Source organism: Chrysemys picta, chromosome 4, assembly GCF_011386835.1.
Source record: "Chrysemys picta bellii isolate R12L10 chromosome 4, ASM1138683v2, whole genome shotgun sequence".
In the NCBI taxonomy this organism is placed as follows: Eukaryota; Metazoa; Chordata; order Testudines; family Emydidae; genus Chrysemys; species Chrysemys picta.
This window is the reverse complement of record NC_088794.1, coordinates 30,633,674-30,659,814: the sequence shown is the minus strand read 5'-3', so window position 1 is coordinate 30,659,814 and position 26,141 is coordinate 30,633,674. Positions and strand designations below refer to the sequence as shown.

At 49.0% G+C, this 26,141-nt stretch overlaps 1 long non-coding RNA gene across 3 annotated transcripts in view; it reads right to left on the bottom strand.

Annotated features, from left to right (window-relative positions):
• LOC103306660 (uncharacterized) overlaps window positions 1-26,054 on the bottom strand; it is a 29,346-nt gene extending 3,292 nt beyond the window's left edge. Inside the window, exons 1-5 of one of the 3 annotated variants that reach the window (XR_010600458.1) lie at window positions 25,918-26,054; window positions 23,449-23,777; window positions 21,384-21,434; window positions 19,458-19,568; window positions 18,686-18,772 (exon numbers count right to left, since the gene is read on the bottom strand). This is a non-coding gene — a long non-coding RNA (uncharacterized LOC103306660). The remainder of the gene's footprint in view (window positions 1-18,685; window positions 18,773-19,457; window positions 19,569-21,383; window positions 21,435-23,448; window positions 23,778-25,917) is intronic. The other 2 variants (XR_010600459.1, XR_010600460.1) reach the window with 2 other exon arrangements.
• Window positions 26,055-26,141: the final 87 nt, after the last annotated feature.

The following is a 26,141-nucleotide window of genomic DNA, read 5'->3' as shown; positions in this document are numbered from 1 at the left end:
CCGCCCCCGAATTGCTGCAGGTGCCGCCCCTCTCCCTTGACCGCCCCAAGCACCTGCTTGTTAAGCTGGTGCCTGGAGCCGACCCTGGCTGTGTGGGGAGAAGAGTCTGTGCAGGCAGAGCTTCAATCCAGCAGAAGAAACGCTGACATCTAAAGATGGCTTGTGGAATGGGGGAGAAGGGCTACATGAAGGACATACAGCAGCGCCGTGTGAAAATAAAAGAACTTTGCCAAGTGTACCAGAAGGCAAGGGAGGCGAACAGTCGTTCTGGTGCTGAATCCCACACATGCAGGTTCCTACAACGGGCTGCATGTGATTCTCGGGGGTGACCCTATGAGCACCCCCACAAGCAACATGGACACCTGACAGGTGTGTGAGTCTAGGGACAATAAGGAGGAGAATGGGAGACAGGCGCACAGTGGATCCATTCTCCCCGAGAGCCAGGAAATATTTTTAACCCTGGAACCCTGTGGGTCACAGGACATCACGGTGGCTGACCGTGATGCCGGGGAAGGCACCTCTGGTAGTATACAGTTACAATCAAAGTCCAGTTAAACTTTAGAAGGCACACACATTTGGTGGTATTGCATGTTTACTGTGAAGAAAAAGTGAGGTGCTGTGGTTCTCTGCTTACAAGAGGCTGCTCCAGCTACGCAGAGGATGGACCCTGGAAAAGACTGTTTAGGTGGACTGGGATAGCCCGGGAATCCTCCATGGATAACTCTAGGAAATTTTCATGGAGGTACTCTACAATCCTTTGCAAAAGGTTTCTAGGCAGGGCAGTTTTATTTCTTCTACCATGGTAGGACACTTTCCCACACAACTCCTGAATTAATTCTGCTGGCATCATTGCGGTACACAGCATAGCAGCATAAGGACCAGGTCGACACCCAGACGCTTGCAGCATCTCCTTCCTTTCCACCTCTGTTACCCTCAGGAGACTGATATCACATAGGGTCCCCTAGGGGAAATGGGGGACATTCTCATTAAAAGTGCCCTTACAAAGGAAAAAAAGGGCATGTAGACCCCCACACACATTCTGGATCGCCAAACCACGTGGCCGCTAATGTGCCTTTACTGTGCTCAGCATGGATCAGCAAGTAGTTTAAAGTGGCTGATAGGGGTCTGGGGCCCCACATGTGAGATTCCACAATTTGGGAGTGAAAACATTCCCTCTCACACCCCCGTTCGTTAACAGCTTCCCATGGTATTATGGGGAAGGGCCATTGTTTGACTAGCTACCTCTGCTCCTGACATGAGCCTGCCATAAACTTCATTAAAAGTGTAGTCACGCATGACTTGGGGGGAGGGGTCTACTCACCATGGCTGGAACAGTAAAACAGCGCAATGAACGGTTATGGATTCTGATTATGTTATGGCTTGTACCTAGTGTAATAAGGATTTTTTTAAAAATGAAAACGGCCTTACTATGGAAACATTTTATTGATGCACAATGGTTCCTTTTATTTTTTCCCATGACTGACAGCTGGAAATGTGTCCTTTGGTGTGTCAACACCTGAAAGCAGACTTTCGCTGATTAGAAGGAGGAGAAAGAATGCAGGAGGACATGTTCACCGAGATAATGAATGCCTCCAGGACAGCTGACATAGAGCTGAGAGCGTGGAGGATTTCACTGTCTGAGAACTTAGACATTGACATGGAGAGCAGGAAAGCTTCCAATGAGCAAGAGCGTGCAGCGCAGGATGAGATGCTTCGGATTATGAGGGGACCAAGCAGACATGTTGAGGCGTCAGGATGAACTGCAAGAACAGAAGCAGGAGGGTAGAGTCCCTCTGCAGACCCTGGTGGACAGCCAGCCAGCATGGCCTGGAACAGAATCACCCTCCCCCAAGCGTTCCATGAGGCGTGGGCAAAAAGTCCATTATCCCTTTCACTTAACTCAGGGGGAGGGTACAAGGAACAGAAGGTGCCCATTCACAGACCTTTGATGGTCTGGAATGCAGTGTTATGTTACACAGCTGAAAACATTTCTCCAGTTCCAACTTTATAACCCCTTTCCCCCAAGGTTATCTTTTTTTCACCCTGTTCTTCCTCTTTACTTATGTTTGTTAAATAAGTAGATGGATTCAAGAAATAAATGTTCTTTATTGAGTAGAAGCAGTGGGCTTGGGTGGGGGGTTGGCTTAACAGGGACAGTGATACAAGGCAGGTGAAGGTTGGGAAAGCACAATGCAGACAAGCAGCTCACATTGCTGTGACTCATTATTGAAACGGCTTTTCAAAGTCTCACAGATTCGCAGCCCCCCTTGCTGTGCTCTTCTTATTGCCCTGGTGTCTAGCTGCTCAAAAATGGCTGCCATGTGATTTGTCTCAACTGCCCACCCCTGTGGAAAATTTTCCCCCTTTTTTCCCCCACAGATATTATGGAGCACACAGCAGGCAGCTATAACCAGAGGGATGTTCTCTTCACTAAAATCCAACCTCGTTAGTAAACTTCTCCAGCGCCCTTACAAATGACCAAAGGCACATTCAACCACTATTCTGCAGTTGTTGAGCCTATAGTTGCACCGTTCCTTACTGCTGTACAGATGGCCGGTGTATGGCTTCATGAGTCATGGGAGCAAGGGGTAAGCTGGGTCCCCCAGGACAACTATAGGCATCTCAGCATCATCAATGTTCATTTTGTGGTCTGGAAAGAAAGTCCCGGATTGCAGCTTTTTGAACAGACCCGAGTTCCTAAAGATGTGTGCGTCATGAACCTTTCCCGACCATCCACCAGTGCTTGCAACACCATTGAAAAGTATCCCTTTTGGTTTATGTACTCTTTGGCAAGGTGGACTGGTGCCAAGATTGGGTATGCGTGCCATCTATCACCCCACCACAATTAGGAAACCCCATCACAGCAAAAGCATCCACTATGTCCTGCACATTTCCCAGACTCACTACCCCTCGTAGCAGAAGTCAATTAATGGCCTTGCACACTTGGAGCACAGCAGCTCCCACAGTTGATTGGACAAGGAGCAGAAGGAGTGTGGGTGGCCAGGCAACTGGGGGATCCAGTGGCGCCACAAGCCAGGACCTGTCTTTTTATTCCAGAGCAGTCCAGCCAGTCCCTACAGTGCAGCATGGGAGAGCCTGATGCAGGGGCAGGAACCTCTAGTAAGTATGCAGTTTGCTTTGATATTGCAGGGACACAGCTGTACATTTACTCTTTTTTTTTTTTTTTTAATCATGCTAGAAGAGGTAGTGAAATAGCAACTCCACCTCTATTGGTTATCTGCTTCTCATTCCCCTGTACAGTTAGGCACAGGGAGCCATGCAGAACAGTTTATTTATGTGCACCGGGATGTCCCGTGAATCCTCCATAGAGATCTTGAGGAAAGTTTCCTGAAGGTAGTCTGCAATCCTCTGCTGAAGGTTTCTGGTTTCTTCTGCCGCGGTAGGACTCTTTCCCACACCACTCAGCAATTACTCCAGCAGGCACCATTGCACCACTCAGGCTAGCAGCATATAGCTCCAGTCTGCAGCCAGAAGTGAACAAGAGTGGTTACCCTCAGAAGTGAAATATCAGCTAAAATCACTACTGCCAGAGGAAAACGGTGCCAGTATTCAGTTCATTTGCCCTATCTGAAGATACTCATGCTCGTGAACTAACCCCCCCCCCCATTGCCCCAACTCACTCCCTCTCCCCTCCAGGCCATACTCACCATGGCTGGGACTGTAGCTGTGCTCTATGAATCCCAGGAGAAGTGAGAACGTGGTGCTTGCAACTTGTGTGGCTCAAGAGGAGTGAGTTCAGTATACCATGTTTCCATGTATCTTATACGATTGTGAGTGTATTCACCTCTGTGCATTGTATCTTTTGCCACGGAAATGTGGCCTTGAGGGCTCTCCATCCACACCAGCAGAGCGGCTCACCCAGACAAGGGGGAGAAGGAAGAGGACGCAGGATGACATGTTTCAAGAGATCCTGCAAGACTTTTGGTGGTTGGGCTACTGAGCACAGGTTTTGGAGGATCACCCTTGTGGACAGAATGGACAGGGATAGTTTGGAGAGCACAGGAAAAAGGGAGAGACGTGTAGCAGGAGATGCTAGCACAGGGGTGGGCAAACTATGGCCCGTGGGCTTGATCTGCTTGATCCGCTGGGGAGTGGGGTCGGGGGCCACATCACATGGCTCGGCCCTGCTCTGGCACTCCGGCCGGGGCACCGGGTCACGGGCTGCCGCACGCGGCTCAGCCCCGCTCTGGCGCTCCAGCCAGGGCGCTGGATTGGGGGCTGCTCCGGTGCTCTGGCCGGGGTGCCAGGGCGTGGGCTGCAACATGCGGCTCGGCCCCGCTCCGGCTGGGCTGCTGGGTCAGGGGCCATTCCTGTGCTCCGGCTGGGGCACTGGGTCGGGGGCTACTGCAGCACTCTGGCTGGGGCGCTGGGTCGGTGGCCACACCACGCGGCTCGGCCTCACTCCGGCGCTCCAGCTGGGGCGCTGGGTCGGGGGCTGCACCACGCAGCTCAGCCCCGCTCCAGTGCTCCAGGCAGTTTGCTAAAGTCTGCCTTCTTGAAATCCATTGTCTTTATTTTGCTGTTCTCCCTCCTACGATACCATTATAGCCCTGGTAGCTGGCTGCTCAAAATCATCAGACAAACATTTCACTTCCACCTCGGTGGAAACTTTCCCCTTTGCTTCACAGATATTATGAAGCACACAGAAGGCAGCTATAACCATGGGGACTTTTTTTTTTCCCCACTGAGGTCTAATCTCGTGAGTAGACAGCACCAGTGGCCTTTCACATGGCCAGAGGCTCATTCTGCATCTGCTGCGTCTGTAGTTGCTGCTGTCGAGGTTGTTGGTGTATGGCTTCATGAGCCACAGGAGTGAAGAGTAGGCTGAGTCTTCCAGGATCGCTATTGGCATTTCAACATCCCTCAGTGGTAATCCTTTGGTCTGAAAAGAAAGTCCCTTCTTGCAGCTTTCTGAATGGCAGGGCTGGCCTTACCATGAGGCAAACTGAGGCGGCTGCCTCAGGTGCCAGACTGTGGGGGAGGGTCACTAGGGCCTGGTCTACACTATGACTTTAATTCGGAATTAGCAGCGTTAAATCGACTTAACCCTGCATCCGTCCACACAACGAAGCCATTTCGAAATAAAGGGCTCCTAAAATCGATTTCTGTACTCCACCCCGACGAGCGGAGTAGCGCCAAAAACGATATTGTCATTTCAAATTAGGGTTAGTGTGGCCGCAATTCGATGGTATTGACCTCCGGGAGCTATCCCACAGTGCACAATTGTGACCACTCTGGACAGCAATCTGAACTCGGATGCACTGGCCAGGTAGACAGGAAAAGCCCCGCGAACATTTGAATTTTATTTCCTGTTTGCCCAGCATGGAGAGCTCAGGTGACCACAGATAGCTCATCTGCACAGGTAACCTGCAGGCCGATAATCGAAAAAGAGCACCAGCCTGGACGGTACAGGAGGTACTGGATCTGATCGCTATATGGGGAGAGGATTCAGTGCTAGCAGAACTTCGTTCGAAAAGACGAAATGCCAAAACTTTTGAAAAAATCTCCAAGGGCATGATGGAGAGAGGCCACAGCAGGAACTCAGATCAGTGCCATGCGAAAGTCAAGGAGCTCAGACAAGCCTATCAAAAAACAAAGGAGGCAAACAGTCGCTCCGGGTCAGACCCGCGGACATGCCACTTCTATGCCGAGCTGCATGCAATTCTAGGGGGGGCACCACCACTAACCCATCTCTGACCGTGGATTCTGAGGCGGAGATAATCTCATCAGCTACACCTGAGGATTCTGCGGATGGGGAAGAGGAGGAGGAAGAGGAGCTTGCAGAGAGCACCCAGCACTCCGTTCTCCCCAACAGCCATGATCTTTTTCTCAGCCTGACTGAAGTACCCTCCCAACCCTCCCAAGCCAGTATCCAAGACCATGACCCCATGGAAGGGACCTCAGGTGAGTTTACCTTTTAAAATATAAAACTTATTTTAAAAGCAAGCGTTTTTTAATGATTACTTTGCCCTGAGGACTTGGGATGCATTTGTGGCCAGTACAGCTACTGGAAAAGTCTGTTAACGTGTCTGGGGATGGAGCAGAAATCCTCCAGGGACATCTCCATGAAGCTCTCCTGGAGGTACTCCAAAAGCCTTACCACAAGGTTTCTGAGCAGTGCAGCCTTATTCCGTCCTCCATGGTAGGACACTTGACCACGCCATGCTTGCAGCAAGTAATCTGTTTCATTGCATGACAAAGCCTGGCAGCGTGTGGTCCCAGTGTTTGCTGGCATTCAAGCAACATCCGTTCTTTGTCTCACTGTGTAATCCTCAGGAGAGTGATATCGCTCATGGTAACCTGGTTGAAATACGGGAATTTAATTAAGGGGACAGAGGTGGCCGTTCCTACTGGGCTGTTTGCCTGTGGCTGAAAATAAATCCTTCCCTGCAGTTAGCCAAGCACGGGGCGGGGGGGGGGGGGAATTGGCCCAGAGCTTTTCGCGTTTGGCTAGCAGGGATCTTCCCTGATACCAGCCACGTGGTGGGGGGAGGGATAAAGCGATTCCAGAGAATTCATGGCGGGGTGGGGGTGTTAGTTTGGTTCCTGCAGGGATCTTCCCTGATACCAGCCACGCGGTGGGGGGAGGGATAAAGCGATCATCCAGAGAATTGGATGGCGGGGGTTAGTTTGTTTTCTGCTGCTGAAGGTTAACAGGAAAACCACAGCACTCAACGGGCTTTGCTTGGTATGTGGGAAAGGAGGGCGCAGAAGCCGAAAGACAATGGCTTACCATGGCCGCATGCAAGCCGAATTCTGTTGCCCGGACCTGCGTCTGTGATCTCTAGCAGCAAAGCCACAGGCACTCAATATTAAGAGGCAAAATGCGACCTTGTACAGAAATCACGTGCTATGTAATGTGAATAGTGTTGGTCACCATGAAAGAGTATAAGCATTGTTCTGCAAAATGTATCTTTTTAAAAAATTCTCTCCTTTTTTCCCTCCCTCCAGCAGCTGCAAATTTTTCAAGCCTCCCTCCTCCGTCCCGAAGGCTATCTCAGATAAGGCGTCAGGAAAAAGAAGACGCGAGACGAGATTAGGGTGACCAGATGCCACAGATTAAATATCGGGACGCGGGGGGGGGGAGGCCGCGGGGGCGGGGGGCAGAGAAGAAAAAAGCCGGCGGCGGAGAGGGAAAAAAAAAACAAAAACGGCCGGAGCACCCCCCAGCCGAGCCGCGCTCCGGCCCCTTCCTGCAGCTCCCTGCCCAGCCGTTCCCGGGCTCCGTCGCCCCGGCCCCGCAGCAGGGGCTGCTCCGCTCCACCCCGCCAGGGCTGGGACACTCGCCCCCGCAGCCCCGGACAGCCCCTCTCCAGCCGCGGGGAGCTCGGGGACCTGGGCAGGGGGCGAACCAGGTAGCCGGGCCCGGCCCCTCCCGGCAGGAGCGTGTCCGCCTCCGACCCACCGCACTGCCCCGCGGGCTGCAGGGCTGGAGCAGCCTCCGCACTGCACTCCCGGCCCCGGGCCCTGAAGGCGGCGGTGAAGCCAAGCGGCTTGCCCTGGTGACCCTAAGTGAGCCTAGGGGGCGAGAGTCCCTCCAGGACGTCAAAATTGCTTGTTTGTCCAGTGTCCCGACCGCACATCGGTCGGGACGCGGGACAAACAAGCCAATATCGGGACAGTCCCGATAAAATCGGGACATCTGGTCACCCTAGACGAGATGTTCGCAGAAATCATGGAATCCACCCACAGTGAAAGAGCTCATCTGAATGAGTGGAAGGACACGGTTTCAAAGTATAGGAAAGAAGCCAGTGAACGTGAGGACAGGAGGGACCAACGTGAGGACAGGAGGGACCAACGTGAGGAGAGGAGAGACGCTCGAGATGAGAGGTGGCGGCAGAAAGATCAGAGGAGGCAGGGTGCAATGCTGGGGCTGCTGCGTGAGCAAACAGACATGCTCCGGCGTCTGGTGGAGCTTCAGGAATGGCAGCAGGATAACAGAGTGCCGCTACAGCCCCTGTATAACCCCCTTCCCCATGTTCCATAGCCTCCTCACCCAGATGTGTAAGAACACGGGGGGGGGGAGGCTCCGTACACCCTCCCATTCCACCCCAGTGGACAGCCCAAGCAAAAGGCTGTCATTTTTTTAACCTTTTTTAGTGACCTTTTCCTTCCCGCCGATCCTCCTCCCAAACCCCACCCTGGTTCTCTCCCTCTTTTTATAATCAATTAATAAAGAATAAATGATTTTTAAATGATAGTGACTTTATTTCCTTTGAAAGCAAGCTGGGGGAAGGGGGAGGGTGGGTTCCTTACAGAGAATGAGTCAATAAAGGGGGTGGGTTTTCGTGAAGGAGAAACAAACAGAAATTTCACACTGTAGCCTGGCCAGTCACAAAACTGGTTTTCAAAGCTTCTCTGATGCACAGCGCTTCCTGGTGTGCTCTTCTAATCGCCCTGGTGTCTGGCTGCGCGTAATCAGCAGCCAGGCGATTTGCCTCAGCCTCCCACCCCGCCATAAAGGTCTCCCCCTTACTTTCACAGAGATTGTGGAGCACACAGCAAGTAGAAATAACAATGGGGATATTGGTTTGGCTGAGGTCTGAGCGAGTCAGTAACGATCGCCAGCGACCTTTTAAACGGCCAAATGCACATTCTACCACCATTCTGCACTTGCTTAGCCTGTAGTTGAACAGCTCCTGACTCCTGTCCAGGCTGCCTGTGTATGGCTTCATGAGCCATGGCATTCATGAGCCAAGGCTGGGTCCCCAAGAATAACTATTGGCATTTCAACATCCCCAACGGTTATTTTCTGGTCTGGGAAGTAAGTCCCTTGCTGCAGCCATTTAAACAGATTAGTGTTCCTGAAGACGCGAGCGTCATGAACCCTTCCTGGCCAGCCCAAGTTGATGTTGGTGAAATGTCCCTTGTGATCCACAAGTGCTTGCAGCACCATTGAAAAGTACCCCTTGTGGTTTATGTACTGGGTACCCTGGTGCTCCGGTGCCAAGATAGGGATATGGGTTCCATCTATCGCCCCACCACAGTTAGGGAATCCCATTGCAGCAAAGCCATCCACTATGACCTGCACATTTCCCAGAGTAACTACCTTTCGTAGCAGCACCTCAGTGATTGCTTTGGCTACTTGCATCACAGCAGCCCCCACAGTAGATTTGCCCACTCCAAATTGATTCCCGACTGACCAGTAGCTGTCTGGCGTTGCAAGTTTCTACAGGGCTATCGCCACTCGCTTCTCAACTATGAGGGCTGCTCTCATCTTGGTATTCTGGCGCTTCAGGGCAGGAGACAGCAAGTCACAAAGTTCCATGAAAGTGCCCTTATGCATGCGAAAGTTTCGCAGCCACTGGGAATCGTCCCACACCTGCAACACTATGCGGTCCCACCAGTCTGTGCTTGTTTCCCGGGCCCAGAATCGGTGTTCCATGGATAGAACCTGCCCCATTAACAACATGATCTCCAAAGCACCGGGGCCCACGGTTTGAGAGAATTCTGTGTCCATGTCCATGTCCTCATCACGCTTGTCGCTGCGCTGCCGTCGCCGCCTCCTCTTCGCCTCGTTTTTCTGTTCCTGGCTCAGCATAAACTGCACGAGAACTTGCGAGGTGTTTACAATGTTCATGACTGCTGTCTTGAGCTGAGCGGGCTCCATGCTTGCCGTGGTATGGAGTCTGCAGTGTTCACCCAGGAAAAAAGGCGCGAAATGGTTGTCTGCCTGCTTTCATAGAGGGAGGGGTGAGGCTGTACCCAGAACCACCTGTGACAATGTTTTTTGCCCCATTAGGCACTGGGATCTCAACCCAGAATTCCAATGGGTGGGGGAGACTGCAGGAACTATGGGATAGCTATGGGATAGCTACCCACAGTGCAATGCTCCGGAAATCGACGCTAGCCCCGGTACATGGACGCACACCACCGAATTAATGTGCTTAGTGTGGCCGCATACATTCGACTTTATACAATCTGTTTCCAAAATTCGAATTATATAAATTTGGATTAATCCCGTAGTGCAGACATACCCTAGGACCCAGAGTGTAGAAAATTGTGTCTGCTGCTGGTGCATATGTATTCTCTCTGCTCTAGATGCATAGAGATGGTGGAGTGCTGTGCTGTGCTGTGCTGTAAGAAGGAGGGCACAAGAGACATAACAGGCAGGCAGGAGAAAAGGTAAGAGGGAACAACAGAAAGCAGCAGGAGCTGCAGGGAGAGAGAGGAGGAGGAGCCTCTTCTGTACCTCTCTAGCACCCCCAGGAGCCTGGACTGATTAACACCAGCTTCTCAGGGAGCTTCCTATTTCCTGCTGCTTCGCTGAACCCACTTGAGGAGAACAGGCAGTCAACTGAAGTAGTAGGAGCCAGTTAGGCCCTTAAGACGCTGTTATCTTCCCTCACTCAGGCCCTGCTACCAGCCTACTTATTTGTCCCCTTCAACTGAGTGTTGAGAGCCATTATAGCTGGCACAGAACAGCAGTCATGAGTGAAAGAAGAAAACGCTCCTCTGGGGCAGCATTCAGAAAAAGAAAGAAAGCAAAGGAAACTTTTCTATCTAAGCAGGAAGGAGCTCTCCTGAGATACATAGACACAAATGTTCACGGTGAACCTTCTGGCCCCAGAGAGGATGTGAGTGGTGAGGAGATGCCTGATCTTCCAGTTAGTCAGAGTGCAGGTGACCTGGCAGCTACTGCAGCATCCATATCTCCATCTCAAATGGATGTAACCAGACACATTCCTGAAGAAAAGTGTAGATCAGAGAAGAGTGTGGTGGAGGCTCAAGAAACAGCTGCTGCTGAGTTTAGTTCCTTAAGGCTAGATGATCCAGGACTGTGGACCCACTTGAGCAGTAGCCTGAGGGACTTCCTTGTACTGCATGGGCCACAGCAAGTGAAAAACTTCATGTTCCCCAAAGACAATGAAAATAGAAGTTTCCATCCAACACATTACTGGCGTGAAATCCCCAATGGTGACAAAGTGGAGAGGCCATGGCTTAGGTACTCAAACCCAGAATGCTGCATACTGTTTTGTTGCAAACTCTTCCAGTCTAATGTTCCAGCCACATTGGGCTCTACAGGAACAAAGGACTGGAAAAATCTGGCTAGAAATCTGGCATGCCGTGAGAAGGCAGCAAATCACCAGAGGGCATTCCATAGGTGGAAAGAGCTTGAGATGAGACTAAGGTTAAAGGCCGCCACAGATGATCAGCATCAAGAGAAGATTGTATCAGAGTCTCTTTACTGGCAAAATGTTCTAAAAAGGCTCATTGCCATTGTGAGAATGCTTGCTACCCAAAACCTAGCACTGCATGGCACTTCAGATCAGCTGTATGTGACAAACAATGGAAACTTCCTTAAAATTGTGGAGCTGATGGCTGAGTTTGATGTTACTCCAGGAGCATCTAAGAAGAGTCACCACCTGAGAAATGTACACATACCACTATCTTGGAAAAACAATTCAAAATGAGATCATACAGTTACTGGCAACAAAAGTCAAACAGAAGATTGTGGCAGATCTGAAGTCAGCAAGATTTTACTCTGTTATTCTGGACTGCACACCTGACATCAGCCATATGGAACAATTGACTTTAATGATGCTTTTTGTAACAACAACAGAACCTAGTGAAAATGTCCCTGCAATGGTGACTGTCAGAGAGCATTTTCTAGAATTTATTGACATTGATGATACTACAGGAGCTGGTATGACAAATGTGCTTCTTAAAAAGCTGGAAGATACGGGAATTGCAATAGCTGACATGAGAGGTCAGCAAAAAGAACAGGAGTACTTGTGGCACCTTAGAGACTAACAAATGTATTAGAGCATAAGCTTTCGTGGACTACAGCCCACTTCTTCGGGCTGTAGTCCATGAAAGCTTATGCTCTAATAAATTTGTTAGTCTCTAAGGTGCCACAAGTACTCCTGTTCTTTTTGCGGATACAGACTAACACGGCTGCTACTCTGAAACATGAGAGGTCAGGGCTACGATAATGGTGCCAACATGAGAGGAAAGAACAGAGGACTGCAGACACGGATCCAAGAGTTAAACCCTCGAGCTTTTTTTTTGTCCCATGCAGTTCTCATTCATTGAACTTGGTGGTCAGTGATGCAGCATCAGCTTCTAGTGAGGCTGCTGAATTTTTTAATGTAATTCAAAGCATCTATGTATTTTTCTCTGCATCAACTCATCAACGACAAATTTTGAAGCAACATCTGGGAACATCCTCTCTGACACTGAAACCACTGAGTGCCACATGATAGGAAAGTCAAGTGGAGGCGATAAAGCCTATCAAACACCAAATTGGGAAGATAGATGATGCCATAGTTGCCATTATGGAGGATAATGCTATGACAGGAACTGTTCGTGGGAGAACAGTGGCAGAGGGAAATGGAATCACCAGAATTGTACATAACTTCAAATTTCTGTGTGGCTTAGTGTTGTGGCATGACATACTGTTTGAAATAAATGTGGTAAGCAAGAGACTCCAAGGTGTTGACCTTGATATATCTGGAGCAATGGAACAACTGGACAAAGCAAAGTCATACCTACAGTCAGATAAGGGATTTCAAAAAGTTTTGAAGAGTGCACAGAAGTTGGCAGAGGAACTTCACACTGAAGCTATTTTCCTACCCATTCAAGAATACAAGAGTCACCGAAGAAGACATTTTTATTATGATAATCCCATAAGAGACTCTGAACAACAATTCAAAGTTGAATTCTTTAACCAGGTGCTAGATATTGCAATACAGTCAGTTAAAGAACGTTTCATGCAGCTCAAGGAACACAGCAGTATATTTGGGATGTTGTATGATATTCCAAAACACCTCACTCTACCTGAAGAAGACCTACACCAGCAATTCAGGGCACTAGAGACAGTGTTGACGCATGATGACATGCACGATATTGATGTGAGTGATTTAGGTGATGAATTGAAAGCTCTTTCAAGATACATTTCAGCAGGATCAACTCCAAAGGCTGTTCTGGAATATATGTGCACAAATAAGATGACCACCCTCTTTCCAAATGCTTTTGTTGCTCTGCGCATACTTCTAACGCTTCCTGTAACAGTTGCCAGTGGAGAACGCAGCTTCTCCAAGCTGAAGTTAATAAAAACACATCTACGCTCCACAATGACACAGGAGAGGCTGGTCGGCCTTGCAACCATCTCAATAGAGCATGAGGTGGCCCAGACTGTGGACCTTCAGCAGGAAACAGTTCAAATCTTTGCAACCAAGAAGGCATGGAAAGCACCACTTTGATTATTCAAACAGATAAAAATGCCAGTGTTTACTATGCACACAAGAAAAGTTACATTTGCTGTTCAGGCATTTGAAAGTTTAAGTGTTACTTAAATTTTTTGAACAAGGCATTTTAAGTTGTTAGTTCTCCTTTATTGGGGTAGGTAGCAGAGCAGTACCATGAGAGGAGTAGAACAGGAAGAAGGCAGAATTGAGACCTTTCAAAGTTTTGGCCCAAGCGAGGGTGCATGGGGGCAGCATTTGAGCTCCCCGCCTCAGGTGCCAAAATGTTGTGGGCCAGCCCTGCTGAACGGGCCTGTATTCTTAAAGATGTGTGGCTCATGCACCTTCCCTGACTGTCCTGGTGATCCCCAGCACTTGCAGTACCACTGAAAAGTAGGGAGTTGCCAATTCTATCAGGATGGATCAGGCTTCGTTAGCACTGACCCCCCACTTGGTAAGGCAACTCCCATCTTTTCATGTGTTGTATATTTATACTGCCTACTGTATTTTTCACTCCATGCATCTGATGAAGTGGGTTATAGCCCATGAAAGCTTATGCCCAAATAAATTTGTTAGTCTCTAAGGAGCCACAAGGACTCCTCACTGTTTTTGCTGATACAGACTAACATGGCTACCCCACAGACTAGACGCCTTCCTAGTCTGGGCCCAATCCTTTCCCCTGGTACAGTCCTTGTTAGTTCCAGCAGGCATCTTAGGTGAAAAGCAGGGGCTTTCTCATGACTGGGAGCTCTCTTTGTCCTGCTCCACCCCCTTTTATAGCTTTGGCACAAGGCAGGAATGTTTTGTGTCTCTGGGTCCCCACCCCTCCTTCTAAATGGAAAAGTACCAGATTTAAGATGGATTCCAGTATAATGTGACCTGGTCACATGCCCCATGAGACCTCATTCTTCATTAGCCAGGATCTGGCACACATGTACACAGGAAGGTTTGCAAGTAAACAGAGCCATTTACAACCAATTGTCCTAGTCAATGAGAGCCATCAAGATTCTAAACCACCATTAATGACCCACACTTTGCATAATTACAGTAGGACCTCAGAGTTATACTTCATATTTCTAGCTTCAGATACAAGGACGATACATGCATACAAATAGGAGGAATATATTCAGTAGGTTATAACCTTTGTTATGATACCTAACAAGTGATCTTTTGTATAAAGCATATTCCAGTTACATCATATTCACACTCATGAGCATATTTCCATAAAACATTATGGAGTGCATCGTCACACTTGGTACTTATTTAGTACTTCACATCTTCAAAACACTGTACAAATACTTACTGAGGGCATGGCTACACTTGCAAATGTAGAGCGCTTTGAGTTAAACCAGCCTTCGTGGAGCGCAGTAGGGAAAGTGCTGCAGTCTGTCCACACTGACAGCTGCAAGCGCACTGGCATGGCCACATTTGCGGCACTTGCAGCGGCATTGGGAGCGGTGCATTATGGGCAGCTATCCCACAGAGCACCTCTTACCATTCTGGTGCTGTGGCTTGTGGGAAGGGGGCAGAGGGTGTGGGGCATTCTGGGTCCTGTCCCAACACCCCGTGATGCATCGGTTCGCATCCCAGCAATCCCTGTGCTTCCGTCCACATTGCCGCCATCTTTCAATGTTTTTTGTACCGCGTGCTCTGTCTTCCCTTTCGGTCTGTGGGAATGGAGCCCGAACTGCTAAGGAGTATGCTGACGAGTCTCGCCAGCACGTCATGTTTGGAAGTCGAGTTACTCCTTAAGATCCAAACTGACAGTGAGGACTCTGATGATGATATGGATTTGAGTAAAGCATACGACATGAATTGCTTGTGGCATCCATGGACATGCTCACCACCACGGAATGCCACTTTTGGGCTCAGGAAACAAGCACTGAGTGGTGGGATCACATCATCCTGCAAGTCTGGGATGCCGAGCAGTGGCTGCAGAACTTTCGGATGAGAAAAGCCACTTTAATGGGACTGTGTGAGGAGCTCACCCCCATCCTGCAGTGCAAGGACAGGAGGTTGAGAGCTACCCTGCTGGTAGAGAAGCAGGTGGCTATTGCAATCTGGAAGCTGGAAACTCCAGACAGCTACCGATCGGTTGCTAACCAGTTTGGAGTGGGAAAGTCGACCGCTGGAATCGTGTTGATGCAAGTTTGCAGAGTCATTAATCGCATCCTGCTCAGAAGAACCATGACTCTGGGTAACGTGCATAATATTGTGGCTGGCTTTGCACAAATGGGTTTCCCTGACTGCGGAGGGGTGATAGATGGGACGCATATTCCAATTCTGTCATTAGCCCACCTAGCCTCCAAGTACGTTAATCGGAAGGGGTATTTCTCTATGGTTCTCCAGGTGCTTGTGGATCACCGTGGGCATTTCATTGACATTAATGCAGGCTGGCCTGGAAAGGTGCATGATGCACGCATCTTTTGGAACACTGGCCTGTTCAGGAAGCTGCAGGCCGGGGCTTTTTTCCCAGATGAGAAGATCACCATAGAGGAAGTCGAAATGCCCATTGTGATCCTTGGAAACCCCACTTACCCTTATGCCGTGGCTTATGAAACCCTCCACAGGGAGCCTTGACAGCAGCAAGGAGGGTTCAAAAACAGGCTGAGCTGGTGCAGAATGACTGTGGAGTGTGCTTTTGGCCATTTAAAGGGCCGCTGGCGCTCTCTGTATGGGAAGCTGGACCTGGCCAATGACAACATCCCCGCGGTTATATCCGCATGCTGTACCCTCCATAACATTTGTGAAGGGAAGGGTGAAAGATTCACTCAGGCATGGAACTCGGAGGTTCAATACCTGGAGGCTGAATTTGCACATCCAGAGAGCAGGGCTATTAGAGGGGCCCAGCGTGGGGCTGCAAGGATTAGGGATTCTTTGAGGGAGCAATTTGAGGCTGAAAGCCACCAGTAAAGTCTGGTGCCCTGCACGGGAGTGAAGTGCAGTGGTTCAAATGTTAGTAGGAATCTGTGTTTGCTATGCTGACTTGCAGTGCCTGTTCCTTTCCTGGGCTAAGGTATCTTTTACTTTATGCAATAATAAAGAATGTTTTCATCGCCAAAAAATCCATTTATTGAAAGGAAACACAACTGCTTGGGAAACAGAAAGGGCCAGGGGGTGGGGTGGGGTGGGGAACGGTACAATCACAGATTTGCGTATGTCCTGTTATCATACTCAGCCTTTCTGTCTGGAGTGCTGTGCAATGAGTGCTGCACTTCAGGATGGCTATAATGCATGGTGATGGGGGTTAAGTACAGTGGGTAAGGGTCGTAGTTTTCAGGGCTGGGTGGTGAAGCTAGAGGTATTGGAGGCAGCTGGTGGCGATAAGAACCCGGATGTTGGGGAAAGTGCATTGGAGGTGACATGGGGGCACAAGGGCAACAGTTTTTGGACAAGGGCTGCAGGGAGGGAGGGGTGTCACGGTAGTGCTTGGCCTGCATGGCTACGAGTGCCTGGACCGTGTCCGCTTGGCGCTCCATGATGCTTATCAGCTGATCCATGCTTTGCTACCAGAGTTCTGCACTTTTGTGCCGGCGCTCCTCATTCTGCTGGCGATCCTCCTTTCACTCTCCCTCCACGCCTGCGCTTTTAGATTCTCGTTAAGGGACTGCTGCATTACTTCATGCAGCATGTCTTCTTTGCTTCTATGTGGCCTCTTCCTAATTCTTTGGAGTCTTTCGGCCAGTGATAACATGGACAGCTGAGATCTCAAGATTGCATCTGTAAAGGTAAAATGCAACACTTAACAGAGGCAGTATTGTTCACACAAGACAGAGCAATGATTCCCCCGTACTTAAGGGCAAGCAGTTTACACAATAGTATAATTTGCCCATCCAAAGCGAGCACACTTAACCCACGGGAGTCCCAAAATGGTGAGTAAGCACAGGGTCAAGGGGGACTGATTGTTTCACGGCCGTACTGTTCTCTGGATTTCTGTGCCTTGGGGAGAGCCAACAGCTGCAGGGGGCCCCTATACTGAACACTGTCCCCACATTTTCCATTGGAGTTCGTCCTGGAAGAAATCTCGCTGCTGAGGGAGACCTGGGAAGCAAGGGAGGGTCTTCTACTGCAATGCGGCTTCCACCCTGGCCCATATGCAGCTTGCCTGCGTGCAGCAATGGTCCCCTCGCAGCCCAGTGGCGCGGACATATTAGCTTGACTGGGACAAGGACCACAGTGGCTCTCCCGATAAACCTGCACAAGTGCATTGCCCAACTCCTGATGAGACCTTTGAAGAGATCACTGAGGCTGATTACCGCAATGTGAGAGAGAACATCAATGCCCTATTCCGCATCTAGGCATGCATGCAGCCCTAACCCTCCTCGCCCCAAGAGCCCGCACCGAATAACTTCCTTCCCAAAATAAAAACCACTTACTGGGAACATTTTCTGGTGTCTGTCCTTCCCCAAGCACCGGCCGCCGTGACTGGCTACCTTCCTCCTGGCTTGAGAACAGCTCTTGGCTGCATGCATCTAGGGATTCTGGGGTGTCTTCCTCCTCCTCAGCGCCCTCGCTCCCACTTTCCTCCTCCTCCTGCCTTGTTGAACTGGGCTCTGAAGTGTCCATGGTGGTCCTCAGAGTGGAGGTGGGGTCGCCTCCAAGTATCGTGTCCAGCTCTTTGTAGAAACGGCAGGTCGCGGGGGCAACACCGGAGCGGCGGTTTGCCTCGCAGGCTTTGCAGTAGGCACTCTGCAGCTCCTTCACTTTAACCCTGCACTGCAGTGCATCCCAGTCATGGCCCCTTTCCATCATGTCCCTTGATATCTGCCTGAAGGTATCGTAATTCCTATGGCTGGAGGGAAGCTGGGACTGGACAGCTTCCTCCTCCCAAACACTGATGAGGTCTAGTACCTCGCCATTGCTCCATACTGGGGATCGCCTGGCGCGTGGAGGCATGATCACCTGGAAAGATTCACTGAGAGCACTCCACGCCTGGCTAAGCAAACAGGAAGGGGATTTTCAAAATTCCCAGAGAATTTAAAGGGTGGGTCTGATGGGCAGGGCAGTAGAGTTTACAGTGATGACCAGAGTGGCTAGAATAGGCATTGTAGGACACTTCTGGAGGCCGATCAGAGCGCATTAACAGACCAGGGCATCTACACTGGCACTGCGGCGCTCCAGCAGGGGCGCATCAAATGTTATTCCACTTGCCGAGGTGGAGCACCAGGATCGCTCTAGCCGCGGAGTCTGGGCACTCTATGTGCCTTGCCAGTGTGGACGAGTCGTGAGTTAGAGCGCACGGGGCTGCTTTAATGTGCTCTAACTCACAAATGTAGCCATGCTCTAAGAGTGATATTCACCCTACTGCGGCACAAGAAACTAAGTGGTACGTAACCCTTGTTCTAGCCCTCTGAACAGGGGTGAATTCCCCCTTATCTGATTAATCCTCACAACAGTGCTATCAGATAGTTAGCAAGAAGGGGCCAGACAGATCCAAAGCTTATTGAAGAAGTTTAGGGAGCACTAATGGTTTTTACCTTGTTCAAAGAATTCATCCCTCTTTACTCTCTGGAGTGTGGGGAAACTCACGAAAGGCATACTATGTGTGGGCTGAAACTGACCTCCTGTGTGGGGGATAACATACAATACAGAAAGCTTAGCAACTTCATTGAGTCATGTTTTCCAACTGTCCCTTTTAATCACTGGACTCAAAGGTCTACATGACTACCAATGTGCTCAGTCTCCCCCAGAGAAAGGCAGATAGCATTGCAGATGGCTATTATCTTGCTGGCTATATTTGCAAGAAGAACATGCTGAAGTGCAAATTTGAGCAGAAATTAAAAGTATTTACCCCTCCTCTCTTGATACATAATGGCAATGGCTAATGGGATAAGTGCAGAATGAGGCTTTCTGCTCAAGCATCAAGTATTGACCACTGCCAGAGGCACGATACTGGATTTAATAGATCAATGTTCAGATCCTGTAGGGCAAATATTATATACTATTGGTTTTATTCCCATTTTCAGAGGTTAACAAAACCTGGGCTCTGAACGCACCCTGGAACTTTTGGAAAGTGTGAATTTGGATTCAGACTTTGTGACTGGCCCCCAACCTTTATAAGGAACTGAGGCAGGCTCAGCTCTAAACTTTGTGGCTTAGACCTGTCTCTGTGCTTATTGCCTCTTGAATAATAAATGCCTTTTACTTTGTTCCTTCGTCCAGTTGAAACAAAACCAACAATTATTTTAAAAGACAATTAAATATTATGGGGTGAGCGGTTGCAAAGACATGATATAAATAAACACATACATTCAGTTCTTGAGAGCTGAAGGAAATTGTTCTTTGACCTTGTGCCTCACAACACTACCACAAGATATGGAGTCTAATGTTTCTAGACTTCTAGTCCAGCTGGATTATTTTCTGAAATGAAAATATGATTTAAAAGGTTCTTTCTTTCAGAAATCCAGATGCTACCCTTATGATTATTTTCTTACATGAAAATAATCCTTTCACTGCTATCCCCAGCTCCAGTCACTGTTTGGCAGAAGAATATGACATGACAAGAATATGGATGACATGCTGAAAGCAATGTACTGAGCTGCACTGCAGCTGTGTTTTGCTCAATGTACCTGTTGAGGCAGCACCCAATTGGTTAAATAAAGCCATAACATCAAAACCCTAATAAAAGGAATGGCCTGTCTGACATGGTACAGTAGTAGGTATGTTTCATAATCATCTAGATACTTACAGAATGGCTTTACTCACAGTTACTAACCAGCCAAATCCAGCATAGAGAAATCTAAATTTGACCTAGAGCTTATAGGAAAGAGAAGTCAACAGCAGATCATCTCCAGAACCAGCCAGTCATGTGATCCAATAAAATTGACACATTGGCACCCAGAGAACAATGGAACATCACAGACTGTGACATCACTGTGTGATTTAACCTCTTAGCAACTGGGGCTAACTAGATGCTGAACAAGTTTTTTTTTTTTTTTTTAGAGAGAGACTAGAGGGGTGAGATAATATCTCTTATTGGACCAACTTCTGTTGGTGAAAGAGACGCTTTTGAGCTTGCGATCTTCTTCAGGGCTGGGATGAACACAGCTACAATCACACCACCAACAAATTGTTTTTTTACACCCACTACGTAACCATTGCAGGACCATCTGTATTTTAGGCCAGGTGAAGGGGTATATATGACTAATCAGTAGGAAAAAAGGCAGGGGAAGCTAGGACTGTGGCCACATTCATTTCATTGATCAATCTAGTCAGGCCACAATCTGATGTATCAGTTTGCACTCTGATTTACTATTTTTTAAACCAGTAGATTAGCAAAGGATCAACTGAGCAGAGACAATGGGCCAGACTCTCTGCTCCTGCGGCCCATGCGCAAAGCAACCATCAAGCCAGCTTAACTGGCCAGTGGAAGGCGACCTCTGTCTCAGACCCAGGCACAGTGAGCAGTCTGGAGTAAAGGGGGAGGAGTCTCCAGGGCATCTCTACAATTTGGCAATTCCTGGCTTTCCCAATAACTCCTTGAGGCCATAGTAGCTGGGTGTAATGTAGAGCAGTCCTTTACTCTGGGACCTGACCAGTGACCAGACAGCCCCAGAATCAGGGGACTGCAAGTCCCCTTTAAAGCCATTTTTGCCCCTGCAGCCCATGCTGAGCTGAGGGCAACTTAGCAGAACCAGAGAATATCTGGCTCTATTTTACCAAACTGTGTGCAGGTTTTGTGATTGACACAAATTAGGAATTAGAATAAGACCCACCAAAATCATTTCACTTGTAACCCAAGGCAAGATTTATGCACAAGGGTCAGATCATCAACTGGTGTAAATTGATGGAAGTCAATGGAGCAATACTGATTGGGGATCTGGCCACATATCTACTGGGCTCAAAAGCCAGTGTGTTGGGAATTAATGACCTATTGTTTCAGAGGTGCTTAGCACCCGCAACTATAACTAAAATCCATGAGAGATGCAGGTGCTCAATGCCTCCACAAAATTAAGCTATATGGGAGTATGCGAGAGAGAGAAGCGGTGAGAAATTGAGGTGGGCTGGGAACACTAGCCTAGTGGAAAGATATATATGGACATCAAAGAGTTAATGCAATAATTTAGGAATTAAATAATGCTTGAAAAATTATAAAGTAAAGAAACAAAGAAAGAGTAAACTGAATTCAGACACCAGGATGCTCCCTGCAAAGTCCCACTGGCAAACAAAAATTACCTTTAGTGGCAGTTCAGGTTGCATCAAGACATATTCCACCCTCGCAAAAACCTTAAAAGAATGGAAATAAGTAAGGAAAACGAGTTGTGGATCCTTTCCACTTTTGTATTTCATACAACACGATCAATAACATACTCCAATAAGGCTTTCAGGTTCCATCTTCAACAGATATGCATAACAAGCAACATGTATCCAACTTCATCAAACTTGTTTTTATATCAAAGGCTCAGGACATCTGACGGTTGCACATTTCATGCCTTTGAGAAGCTATTATGCCTTAATACTGTTGAGGTGACTGTTAAGGTTTTGTGTTTAAGGGTTATAACCCTATTAGGAAAAGAAGCAAACACTCCACATATCAGTCCTATGACATCACAGAATGTGTCTGTGGCTACATCATGAGAGTGAAGCCTGCTTTACAACTGGAAGCAGAAAATAATATATAACATTACAAAACAGGTTTCCTCACATAAACAAAATAATAAAAGAAAATGATGTTGTTTCTCTCTCTCTTTTAAGCCCTTGTGTATTGGCACTGATGCTTTTATTTGCTAATAGACTATAGAAGAGAATAAGCCTAATGAATGAACAAAAATAATACTGGAAAAAATGCAAATCCGGAAACTGTTACTACAAACGATTTATAGAAATAAGCCACCAAAAAGAATGATTTTTACCATAAATGAACATCTTCCTCAAAGACTAACAAGTCATTAAAAATTAAAAGCATACAGTACACAAGTGAGGCAATGCAGCAGTAGATATGAAGAATGGGAAAGATGGTTCTAGGACAAATATTTGTTTACTTAGTTTACAATTCTGATGTTTGTTTTATTGGCTCGATGTAATCACTCAAGTCCTGGATCCATAAATTTCAATCTTCACTCTTTCAGCTGCCATAGCAACTTGATAGGTTAGTTCTCTGAGATCTTTTATAATCTCATCATTGTGAATCCATATTTAAAATTTAGGCACCTAAATAATTGGCCTGATTTTCAGAGGAATTGACCATCTATAGCTCCCAGTGACTTAAATTGGAGTTGTGGATGCTTGGTACTTCAAAAAATCTGGCCCCAGGACACTTATTTAGAGGACACATATTTAAATCTAAATATGGATTTAGGTGCGTAGCCTTAAGCATCTATGTTTGAAAATGTAAGCCTATGTTATTACAGGGGTGCAGGTAGCACTGCCTATAGATAAGGTTATCTGATCCTTTCTATTTTAAGACCCTCTTTAAAATTATTTATAACTTTGCCAAATTTTAACTGTTTGGGCTGAAATTTTCCTGCTGGGTGTCTGCCTCAGGCTGAATTTATTTCTGGAATTTTTCAGCAAAAATAGTTTAGCTGTTTCCAAAGAAAAGGCTCGGGGGAAATACCTTGTTTTGTCCATGTTAAAAAATCCTAACAATCATTTCATTGAGAAGCTCTAGCACCTCTTATGTATTGAAGTAGAAACTGGATGTGGGAAGGGGAGTAGCTCATGTCAGATATGTACTTTTCACCATTCCTGTGAACGTATGTGTGACGGGTTGGATCACAGAACCCCCTTTGGGAGCTGCCAACTGATGTGCCAAGACTACTTCTGCCCCTGCTTTCCCTGCCCCGTCAGCTTAAGACTTCAGTGCCCTGCCTGGTTTGAGCCAGACTCGCTAGCCTGCTGCAAACCCAGACCCAGATCTGAATCATGTCCCCTAACCACTGTAGGCTTACCTGAAAAAAGCTTACAGAAGTGTTCTTATCTTTAACACTCAAATGCCCAACGCCCAGTGGGGTCTAAACCCAAATAAATCCGTTTTACCCTGTATAAAGCTTATACAGGATAAACTCATAAATTGTTCGCCCTCTATAACACTGATAGAGAGATATGCACAGCTGTTTGCCCACCCAGGTATTAACACATACTCTGAGTTAATTAATAAGTAAAAAGTGATTTTATTAAATACAGACAGTAGGATTTAAGTGATTCCAAGTATTAACAGCCAGAACAAAGTAAGTCACCAAGCAAAATAAAATAAAACATGCAAATCTATGTCTAATTAAACTGAATAAGATAATCTCACCCTTAGAGATGCTTCAGTAAGTTTTTTCCTCAGACTGGATACCTTCCAGGCCTGGGCACAATTCTTTCCCCTGGTACAGTTCTTGTTCCAGCTCAGGTGGTAGCTAGGGGATTCTTCATGATGGCTCCTTCCCTTTTGTTCTGTTCCACACCTTTATATATCTTTTGCATAAGGCGGGAATCCTTTGTCCCTCTCTAGGTTCCCACCCCCTCCTTGTCAATGGAAAGACACCAGGTTAAAGATGGATTCCAGTTCAGGTGACAGGATCACATGTCACTGTAGGACTTCAAGCCTTCATTTCTCCCAGCCAGACTCACAGGAAGGCTTGCCTGCAAACAGAGCCATCCTCAGTCAATTGTCCTGGTTGATGGGAGCCATCAAGATTCCAAACCACCATTAATGGCCCACACTTTGAATAATTACATTAGGCCCTCAGAGTTATATTTCATATTTCTAGTTTTAGATACAAGAGTGATACATTTATACAAATAGGATGACCACACTCAGTAGATTATAAGCTTTGTAATGATAACTGACAAGAGACCTTTTGCATGAAGCATATTCCAGTTACATTATATTCACTTATTAGCATATATTTATAAAATCATATAGAGTGCAACATCAGAGTATGTCCAAAATTTGACCAAGTGAAGCGGCTCTCAAAATCTCAGTTTGCACCTGCCTACTAGAGTTTACTAAATTCTCTGCAGATTCCATCTGCACCAACTATGCTCCAGCCTTCCCATTACAGCTTCTACCTATGACTGGACTCTGCCTGCGGCTGCACCAGTGCCATTCCCCACACAATGACTGAGCATGCTCCTACCAAGGACTGCAGATGCTTAGCAGGATTGTTGCTGCAAATTGCTATGGCTACTCTTGGCAGCTAAGGGCTAATGTGGTGCTGGGCAGAGGAACTGAGAGTCGGCTAGGGCTACCATATGTCCGGATTTCCCCGGACATGTCTGGCTTTTCGGTCTATAAATAGCCGTCCGGGGGGGATTTTAAAAAATCTAAAAATGTCCGGGATTTCCCCCCGGTCGGCTATTTATAGACAGAAAAGCGGCGGCCAAGCGCCGCTGGGCACCCAAAGCCCCTTCCCGGCTCCCCCCATCCCCTGCAGCCTTACCATGCTGTCCGGCCCCGCAGCTGTCTTCCCCCTCCTCCCCTCCCCTGAACGCTCCGCCCACCTGCTCCTCCCGCCCCGCGCTTCCCGCGAAACAGATCTTTGCGGGAAGTCTGAAAAGAAGCAAGGGCAGGCGGGCTGGCAGCAGCAGGTAAGCTGGGGCGGGGGGGGAGGAGAGCTCCGGGGAGGCGCAGCCCTGGCCAAGCGGCTCCCTCTGGCCCGGGCCGAGCGGCGCCCGGCGGGCCCCAGCCCAGCTCAGGCCCCAGCGGCTCGGGCCCCGGTTCCGGCCGAGCAGGCCCGACACGGCTCGGGCCCCAGCAGTGCCGGCCCTGGTCCCGGCCGAGCACCCCTGGCCCGGCCTGGCTCGGGCCCCAGCAGCGCCGGCCCTGGTTCCGGCCGAGCGCGCTGGCCCAGCCCCGGCGGAACACCTCCGGCCCGGCCCCAAACCCCGCAACCCCAGCTGGAGTGCAGCCCGATTCCTGGGCTCTTTAAAGCCGGTCCTGGTCAGGGGACAGGGAGGGGGGGTTGGATGGGTCGGGAGTTGGGGGGGGAGCTGTCAGGGGGGCAGGAGTGTGGAGAGGGGTTGGGACAGTCAGGGACAGGGAGCAGGGGGGGTTAGATGGGTCTGGGGTTCTGGGGGGGCTGTCAGGGGGGCAGGGGTGTGGAGAGGGGTTGGGATAGTCAGAGACAGGGAGTGGGGGGTTAGATAGGTCGGGTGTTCTGGGGGGGCTGTCAGGGGGGCAGGGCTGTGGAGAGGGGTTGGGACAGTCAGGGACAGGGAGCAGGGGGGGTTAGATAGGTCTGGGGTTCTGGGGGGGCTGTCAGGGGGGCAGGGCTGTGGAGAGGGGTTGGGACAGTCAGGGACAGGGAGCAGGGGGGGTTAGATGGGTATGGGGTTCTGGGGGGGCTGTCAGGGGGGCAGGGGTGTGGAGAGGGGTTGAGGCAGGCAGGTAGCAGAGGGGGTTGGATGGGTCAGGAGTTCTGGGGATCCTGTCAGGGGGTGAGGAGCAGTTGGATAGGGCATGGGAGTTCCCGGGGGTCTGTCTGGGGGCGGGGGGTGTGAATATGGGGTGGGGGTGTGGATAAGGGTCGGGGCAGTCAGGGGACAGGTAGGGTCGTAGGGGGTTCTCAGGAGGGGGCAGTCAGGGGACAAGAAGCAGGGCGGCTTAGATAGGGCGTGGAGTCCTAGGGTAGGGTTACCATTCGTCCGGATTCCCCCGGACATGTCCGGCTTTTTAAGCTAAAAATAGCCTCCGGGGGGAATTTGTAAATGTCCGGACTTCCCCCCCCCCATGCAGAGCACGCGCGGCTAACAGTGCTGCCGGCCGGCCGGTGTCACTTACTTGGGGCTCCGACACTCAGCCAGAGAGGGCTCCTTCTCCTCCCTCCCTGCATCGCAGATCGGCTCGGCAGTTTGGAGCTCCTCCCCCGCTGCTGCCCAGCAGCTCCAGCTGTTCCTGAGCAAGTTCACCAGACATTAGGTGAAGAAAGGCCAACAACAAGGGGGTTGGAGAAGGGGCAGGGAGGTTTTGGAGGGGGCAGTCAAGAGACGGGGGGGAGTCGGGAG